Here is a 9,140-nt window from a genome sequence, read left to right on the forward strand (position 1 = left end):
ACTATAAGCTTTACCGTAAAGGAAGGTTTTCAGCCTACTCTTAAACGTACAGATGGTGTCTGCCTCCCGAACTGAAAGTGGGAGATGATTCCACAGGAGAGAAGCTTGATAGCTGAAAGCTCTGGCTCCTACTCTGCTTTTAGAGACTTTAGGGACGACAAGTAAGCCTGAATTCTGGGAGCGCAGTGCTTTAGTGGGGTTATATGGTACTATCAGCTCTTTAAGGTATAATGCTACCATATTATTAAGGGCCTTGAAGGTGAGGAGGAGAATTTTAAATTCTATTCAAGATTTAACCGGAAGCCAGTGTAGCGAAGCTAATACTGGAGAAATGTGCTCTCTTTTCTTGGTTCTTGTCAGGACACGTGCTGCAGCATTTTGGACAAGCTGCAGAGTCTTTAACGACTTACTGCTGGAGCCTGATCATAAGGAATTACAATAATCAAGTCTGGATGTAACAAAGGCGTGGACTAGTTTTTCTGCATCTTTTTGAGAAAGGACATGTTTTTTTTTTTAAATGTTACGCAAGTGGAAGAAGGCGGTCCTAGAAATGTGAGAATTAAAGGACAAATCAGGATCGAAGATCACTCCCAAGTTCCTGACTGTTTCATTGGAAGCAAGGGCAATGTCGTCTAGCGCAGCTATATCATTAGATAATGTATCTCTAAGGTGTTTATGGCCAAGTATTAGAACCTCTGTTTTATCTGAGTTTAATAAGAGAAAATTGCGGGTCATCCAGGTTTTTATGTCCTTGAGACATGCTTGGAGTTTAGTTAATTGATTACACTGTTCTGGTTTTATTGACAAGTATAACTGGGTGTCATCCGCATAGCAGTGGAAATTTACAGTGTGTCCTGATAATGTTTCCTAGTGGAAGCATATATAATGAGAATAAAATTGGGCTGAGCACAGAGCCCTGTGGAACACCGTGGTTAACTTTGGTGTGCACAGATGACTCATCATTAATTAGCACGAATTGGAATTGATCTGAAAAATATGATTTAAACCAGTTTAGGGCGGTTCCTTTAATGCTAATTAACTGTTCTAGTCTCTGTAATAAAATTTGATGGTCAATAGTGTCGAATGCTGCACTAAGATCTAACAGAACGAGAACAGACACAAATCCCTGATCTGAGCTATTAGAAGGTCATTAGTGACTTTTGCCAAGGCTGTCTCTGTACTATGATTAGCTCTAAACCCCGACTGAGAGTCTTCATATACATTACTTTCCTGGGGAAACTCACACAGCTGATTGGCTACAACTTTGTCAAGGATTTTAGACAGGAAGAGGAGGTTTGATATCGGTATGGATAGGACATGCACCAGTGGATAGGACATGCACTAAACTAAAATGTCAAGGCAGCCTATGTTACATACAGTGTATGGTCCACACAAAGACGCGCAAGTCTGTGAAATGTGCATGTGCATGTATTGCCAGTTTGACTGAGAGTGAGAATAGTCAAAAGACTTTAAAAGGGAACCATTGTTATAATTAAGTTATACTTCCAGACTCTTTCCTTCATTAAACACACACTTGTATCCCTCTTTGAGCTCAAGCTTTTAATATAGTATAGAATAGGACCACTGAGACACCAGTGAAGCCTCTGAGCTTATGAATGCCAGCAAAGGTCTAGGGCCCCTGTATTATCCTTTAATTCAATGATTTCATTCAGTCTGGAATTATTTCTGCCCCTTATTGAAAGTGAACATTCACCAGAGCAAAAAGAGGAAAACTATAATTTTAATGAGTTCTGAAGAGAATGAGTGTTTTTGATAGATATTAACCTTTACTATCTGGTTTACCAATGATAACAGATGGCATGTAGCCTATGAATTAATAAAACAAGCATCATTAGAGTTGTAGGCCGCAGTTGGTTAAGCACTGTGATGATAATGAATTGACAAAGTGAGGAAGTATCAGTTTCACTTTAAACAAGCACATCACACATTGTCACTTTCCTGAGGGGAATGAGAGTTGATCTTGTTACAGCCTCTGTGCGATGCCTCTATTTAAAGTGATGTATAACTCACAAAGTGTGTTTATTCTCATTAAACTTCCCTCCAGAAGTAATCATCATATGTTTGGATCTATATCCTATTATCACAGTAAAAATCCTCTGTTGTTCATTTGATTTTCTCAACAACCACTCGATTGACTTTAAACCTCCCTGCTTTAAAGATGTCACTGATGACGTGAAAGGTCATGCTCTAGCTTGATGGGCACTCAGCTACTGTTAACATGATGCTTCCTTTTTGTAACTCCTCCACCACCGATGAACGTGATGATGACCACTGCTGTGGTATAGGTGAAGTGGTGAAGAATTTGCACTGTAAACAAAAAAACATGTGATGTCCACAGCATAATTAATATGTTATGTCATGCCTCTGCCTGTTGCACCGTCCCTCACCTGAACACTGTGCACATTTCAATGTTGTTTTGAATGCCTCTAAGCAGAGACTCTTCTGTTGCATTGTGCATATGTGAAAGGAAAACCCCAGAGAAGCTCCAGACCTAATTTTGCGACATTTTATTTTTGAAAACGGCTTATGTAATGGCACTAGGATTATATGATACATATTGACTCTGCAGTATAATTTTGACTAAATATATCATGTCAAAAATCTGTTTTCTCCAGGTAAGAGCAACAACTTACTTGGTAACAAAATAAAACGGATCATGTTTGGATTATGCAACTCACCCTGTTTTTTTTCTGTTTCATTAAGTGCTAGTACCCTCCTTCTGCTGAATACTTTTGTCCACCCTTGTTACTGTTGTACATGTGTTTATGGTTTCTGCTCCTAATGAGGAAACAACAGTTTTAAGTCACATCACTGTAACACTTCCAAAACCTCTGTCTTTCACCTGGCACACCAAGCGCTGCTCTCTAGAGGATAGAGGTTTCGCCAATTTTTACTGCGTTCCATGCGCTGTTGTCAACAGAAGAAACAGTGAGAATGATATTTCACCACAGTTTTAATGCTCTGTCAAACATTTCTGATATTTCATATCTTTATTCTCTGTTGAATATGTCACAAATGTAAATGCTGCAACATTTCCTTTACCCGTTTTCAAAATAAAATCACTCCTTTTCTGTTTCTGTTGATTGAATCCATTCATTTGTTGTTGTTTTTTTATAAACCGTTCTGCTGCTGTAGACAACTATTTTCTATTATAATACAATTAGAATAACATCAGGAAACATATTTGTATACATCTTTTTGAAAATTGTGAGTGAGACATTTATTTCTGTTAAATTAAGAAACAAACAATGTAACAGACCACAGTGCAGATGAAAGCTGAGGTTGTAAGTTCAGAACAGGCAGAAAGTAGTTAAATCAAAATCCCTAATTCTTGAAAAAAACTCCCAAGTGCCCTAAACAATGGCAACTATACCTATAGACAAATCAATGCTTCTTCAAACTTATTTATTTTGCACAGTACCGTGTATGGTCTAAAGATGAACATTGAAAAAAATCCCTTAGCCTTGAGACATGCACTTAAGTTTGCATCGCTACTGCTGTGAGTAAGTAAGTGTAATTTGGCATGGCCCTCGAAGGATGTTATAAAGATTTAAATGGCCTTGATAGAGAAAAGGTTCCCCACCCCTAACCTAGCTGCTCCATCCTCAAAAACACAACACATGCAGGAGAAGACTCTGAACTGTGAACACCTTCGCCAAGAAAGAAGATCTATTCATCAGCACTTCCAAAATCAAAGTGATGCATAAATGCCAACCCAGCGGCAGATACTAGACTATGTCGAGGGCTTCACCTACCTTGGTAGGTGTCTGGACTTTTGCTTGTTCAGCTGGTTTTTGATTGCATTCATGAAGTGATTACATATATAACCTTTATCTTGATCTGGTCTCCTGTGCATTCAATGTCACAAGCTCAAGGAAATAAAGATCAATCACAGTTGCAGTGTAAAAGCATGAAAAGCAGTGCCATTTAACATAAATTGTTGTAATTATTTATACCAGGAATAGGTCTGGACTTACATTTCGATCAAACCATCACATTTTAGTGACCTCTGTATAATTTGTTCTTGGGCAAACTGGTTTGGTTTAGGGTAAAGTTAAGCTTCATAACTTTATATTGTTATTTACCTTAATGTTATATTAAACCACTCAAACCAATTGTATGCTTGACTTTATTCCCTGTTGTACAGACGTGTTATTCTTTTTATAACGGCTGTTATTGTACAATAACACTAACATTTAGGCAATATTTTAATTAAGGGACAACTAAGGAAACCTGTGCTTAAATGGCAGGCTGCCAAGAGCCTTTTCACTATCCAAAACTCAGATGGAGTGAGTATCGATTTTTTGTGCTTGTATCTTTGTCTGCATATCTGAGGATGGGTTGTAGACCTATTTGAGCAGTCTCTATCCATCATGATTATTTTCTTATTGAACTGACAATGTGTCACTCATTGTTAATTTTTGTTAGTTTTCCCCCCAATGACTTTATTTCCATTTCTGACCTGGCAATAACTGACCAACAGGCCAAAAAAAAGGGAAACAATTCATTGTAATCTGTCTTTTTCCTATAATAACCAATACATTCACATAACAGTATGAACCCTAACAGATGCAGGGGCATTTGAAATACAGTGTGGTTTGGAGCTGTGTACATTCAACCAATCCGTTTTACAGTGTAATAATGACTACAACTTTTAGAAGCTAAGGGACCCACCCACAGGCAAAGTGGAAGAGGATAGTAGTGTAATATCTGCCACCTGGCAGTGGTACAGTTTAATGGATGCTGCAGACTCCAGGGGCGAAACTGACTGCAACTATATGTGGCACACTAACCAGCCAACCAAACAAGCAACCAACCGACCGACCAAGCAAAGTCACGTTTATGAAATCTGCATTGGTTTTGTGCCCTAGTTGACAAACACAGCACCTTACAGATTTGAGTTAGGATTTCAAAGAGCTGGTGCCAGCCAGGTGAAAGATTATCTAAATCAGAAGGTTTTCTGTTCTTTCACTTTTGTGACAGCCAAGGGCAGGTCTCCTCATCAACGTGAGGAACCCTGGCAGCTGGCATGATGCCAGAGCATACACCTTACTGCAGTTACCCATGCTCTGAAGTCTCTGCTTTAGCCTCCTCCACTTTTCCATATTTGATCACAGCAAGGAGTCTAGCACAGTCCTCCTCCTCTTGGCATGGGCCTCATAAGTCTCATAAAAGGTAGCAGCTTGGCTGGCGGGTCTTCTGCTGGTGGCGTCTGTAGAGGGTTTCCATGTAGGAACTGAGGGCTCATCAGTCAGTGGTTAGTTTGGCTGTTCTGAGAATCATGCTGGTTTGTAAAAGTTGGGGCTTCACATAAACTGCTTAGAGAGGTGTGGAGGACGTTGTGTCATCTGAGTCACCCTCAAATATCCAAACATTTCATCCATATGGTGTGGAAAGACACAAAGAGAGATTCAAAACCAGAAGCTATGACAAGCTCTTGTTTGTTCACTGGTTGCAATTCCAGTAGAGCTGGTTTGAGGCTAAATCTTGCTGTCATTGTCCAATTTTGGTTTTTATTCTTTTATACATTAGCATGTTCCTGCCCTTTTTTCTCCCTCCTTTCAAGTCTTGATGGACTTTTGATGGAACACAGTTATTTTTACAGAAAAGGTGATCTGTTTTATAAGCAGGGCTGTCCGGTTTTCTACAGTATATTCAAGAAAATATCCATTAGTCATTTCACGTTATTTTCTCGTAGGTCCTATCTCTAGTTGGAACTCCTGACTATCCAACTGGTTCCAAAGGGCTGGGGCCTGTAGAGTGACGAGCTGGAGGCAGAAATAAAACAGGAATGTTACCTTGTGATTTTGCAACTACTCGCTCAATCACATTGCCAAAGAAAATCAGTCAAAGAAGTATCATAAATTTAGTCACACCTTTTTTTTTTCCTAACAAATTATATTCATTATCTACTCACGAGTCCTTTGCCCTGTTTAATGTCTCCTGGCAAGCTAAGTGTCGGTGGGCCTTTGGGACTAGAAGAGGAACCCAGAACACCTGTTCCCTTGCAACATGCCAACACATTTGGTAAAACAGTGCACCTGTGTCTCAGCAGCAGGTTGTTCACACAAGTCATGACATAAAAAACTGCACAGCTGTTCTATGGTTGTTCTAAAGCATTTTTAGGCCAGACACAAAATTACATCAGTCTTCTGACATGAAATGAAATTCTATCTAAGTAATGTATGATGACAACTCGTTGGTGATGGGTTAGGGTGTATGGAAGTGAAGTCAGGAATCCCTGCTGGAGCCCCACTGTTTTTTTTTATTTCTGTTATAGAGAACCATAGACTTGAGAATAAAAACAAGGCCACCATATTGCCACAAGGGTGAAAAGAAATATAATCTAAACAATGGAAAAACAACATATGACCTACAAGGGAATTACTTCTATTACAAAATCCTCAACTTCAGAGCTTCTTTGTTGGAAATTAAAACTATAGCCTTGGTGTTCATATGTAAAAAATGAGCTGCCAGATGGAGGAGATCAAATACATGTTATACCCTTTGGGAGAGAGAACCATGGGAGATAATGGATGTGAAGTTCTTAGAATAAAAACATGCCACGTGTCGTGTGTGGGAGAAGCCCAAAGCAAATTAGGGCAAAGTTCTGTCAGTTCCCAGTCAGTGCAGCCAGAGGAGAGCAACTGCAGCAGCCTTGTTCCCCATGCGGTTTTACTGTCATGTTGATATTCTACAGCGCTGGCGAAATTTCCAATCAGCATGCATTGTTTTAGGTCCAACATGCATCCCATTAAATCAGCATTGTGCAGCACCTCATTTAGTTGAAGAAGCCTATTCACTTTGTGATCACCCGCTGTAAGCAGTGCTCTAATGTGGTGCTGCAGGCAGAGGCAGGACATAATGTATTAATTCTGTTGCGTAGATAAAGTTTTTTTTTTCTTTAAAGCACAAAGCACCAGCATCTGCCTTTGTCACCACAAACAGTCTAGACATCTTCCTCTTTGTCTTCCTCGTGTATGGCTCTAATTTTTCATTCAGAGATATATATATATTTTTTATTTTAGCGTCAATTGCTTGTTATAAACACCATGAACTCACTCGCGGTGAACCCTGAAGAGGATTTAGTGCTGGGTTCTCACTCCTCCGCACTTTCTGTGGACTTTATACTCGGGGCCCATATGGAGAAAGTTCAGTCAATATCTGAAAGCAGCTGGACAGACGTTTGTGGAAGAGGATAGTAGATTAAGTGAATGGAAGAGTCATGATGCATAAGTCAGACAACATACCTGTGTAAAAAGGACAGTCATGAAAGGAGAAAACATCCAATGTCTTTAAAGCCTCTTCACAACCACACAGGTCACTTGAATGTCGCTGGCTGATTAAACCTGGTCAGGCCATGGTGGAAATTTATGATGTCACAAAACTTTAACTACGATTAAGGATAAGTGCATTCCAGATGAACTTCTTAATGGTTCAATACTTCATAGAATAAAAACCTAAAACACATCATGCGTGTCAGCCAAGCCTTCAGCAAATCTGAATTCTGTTGTCACAGAAGGTTAGGGCTCAGTGTGGTTCCCATGGTGCAGCAGCTTGAGGAGAACAACTACATTGTCTGACGCCTGGGCTGTGCTGGGTGTGCTGCATGTGACGGCTGTGTAGCTGATCTGCTGGGTCTCTCCACACAGGGAGAGTGTCTGATGCGGAGCTGTTGCAATTCTCTGCTACGTGGGTTTTATTATACTCAACTAAATGTCGGAATTCTGCAGTATCAAGCCATGCATCTTCCCGTCCTGCAAATATTTCTCCATGAAAACGTTGTTTAAACAAATGAATGGATTCAGTCAACAGAACACACCCTCATGTGTACTCCTTTGCATTAACTGAGCTCTGCATTAGAACATATTTTACTTGATACCAGTAGCTCATATGTTACTTAGGTTATGTTTTCATCTGCATTTGTTTGTTTGTCAGTCAGTAAGCAGGATCACACAAAGAAAACACTCAACAGATGTGTCAGGAAGAACACATTCAATTTTGGTGCAGATCTTGATTAGAGGGTGGATCCAGAATTTTTCTATTCACTTTCTATCACATTGCAAGTATTTACAAAGTTTTTGTTGATTTTCCAAAGTAATTCATGGATGAAATTGATGAAAATAATCAAACATATTTAGGGGACTGATATTTACGAGTGTCTGCAATTTGATTTGGATTCATAGGGGGACTGTTGGGCTTTAGCGCTCTACTGAGTGATATCGTACTGGTAAATGTTTGCTGCAACATGTTGAGATGTGGTGTCTTGAGATACACGAGCCATGGATCTTTTTTAATCACAGCAGCAACTCATGACGGGCCACACCTTAGTTTTCAGAGTTGTGTGCACTGCAGTAAGTGAGTGGTGATTAGAAGCTTCTTTGTGCACAGCTGCTTACCCATAGTCTACATATCAGGGGCTTAGGGGATATCTGGAAATTGCAGCTTCAGAATATAACTCCCGTAAACTGGCTGAGTAACTGCATGCACAATGATCCTGCACCACCAACCAAACCCTCAAACTGTGGGAAAAACTGCATAAATAAGAAACAATATAATATGTGCTTTGCTCTTGAGGGGACACTGTTTCTGTATGTATTTACTTCTAAAGTTCAGCTGAAGCCACCATGAGCCTCAGCAGTCTAAATTTGACAAATCAAGGTGTGTTCAGAACAAAATGCTCTCTTTGTGTTTCTACAGAGTATTTGCTTGCTCATCTGCAGCTCAGGGACAGCAACACAGTTGGACTTTGGTACTAATATCAGCAGTGTGACTGTGTGAGCAGGAATACATCAGTCCAACATATTCAGGCATTTCCTGCTAACTTGAAGTTTGAACAAATATCAGTCAAAGCCTTACACTTTAAACATTTATTTAAACACTTAACAAGTTTAAAAACGATGACAGAGAACAAATAATTTTGAAAAACTTAAACTTATTTTGCACAAATATGTTGAAGCATATGTACTCAATTATGTTTATATCACACAATTTCATAAAAAAATTACAGGAACTATTAAAGGTACAAACCTGCTTTAATGCTTGCACTCATTGAGAGGATGGATGAACAGCTGTGTCATCACAGACATCAGATGTTAATGTTTCATGTCTCAAACAGA

The sequence above is a fragment of the Hippoglossus stenolepis genome, chromosome 3, assembly GCF_022539355.2.
Source record: "Hippoglossus stenolepis isolate QCI-W04-F060 chromosome 3, HSTE1.2, whole genome shotgun sequence".
NCBI lineage: Eukaryota > Metazoa > Chordata > Actinopteri > Pleuronectiformes > Pleuronectidae > Hippoglossus > Hippoglossus stenolepis.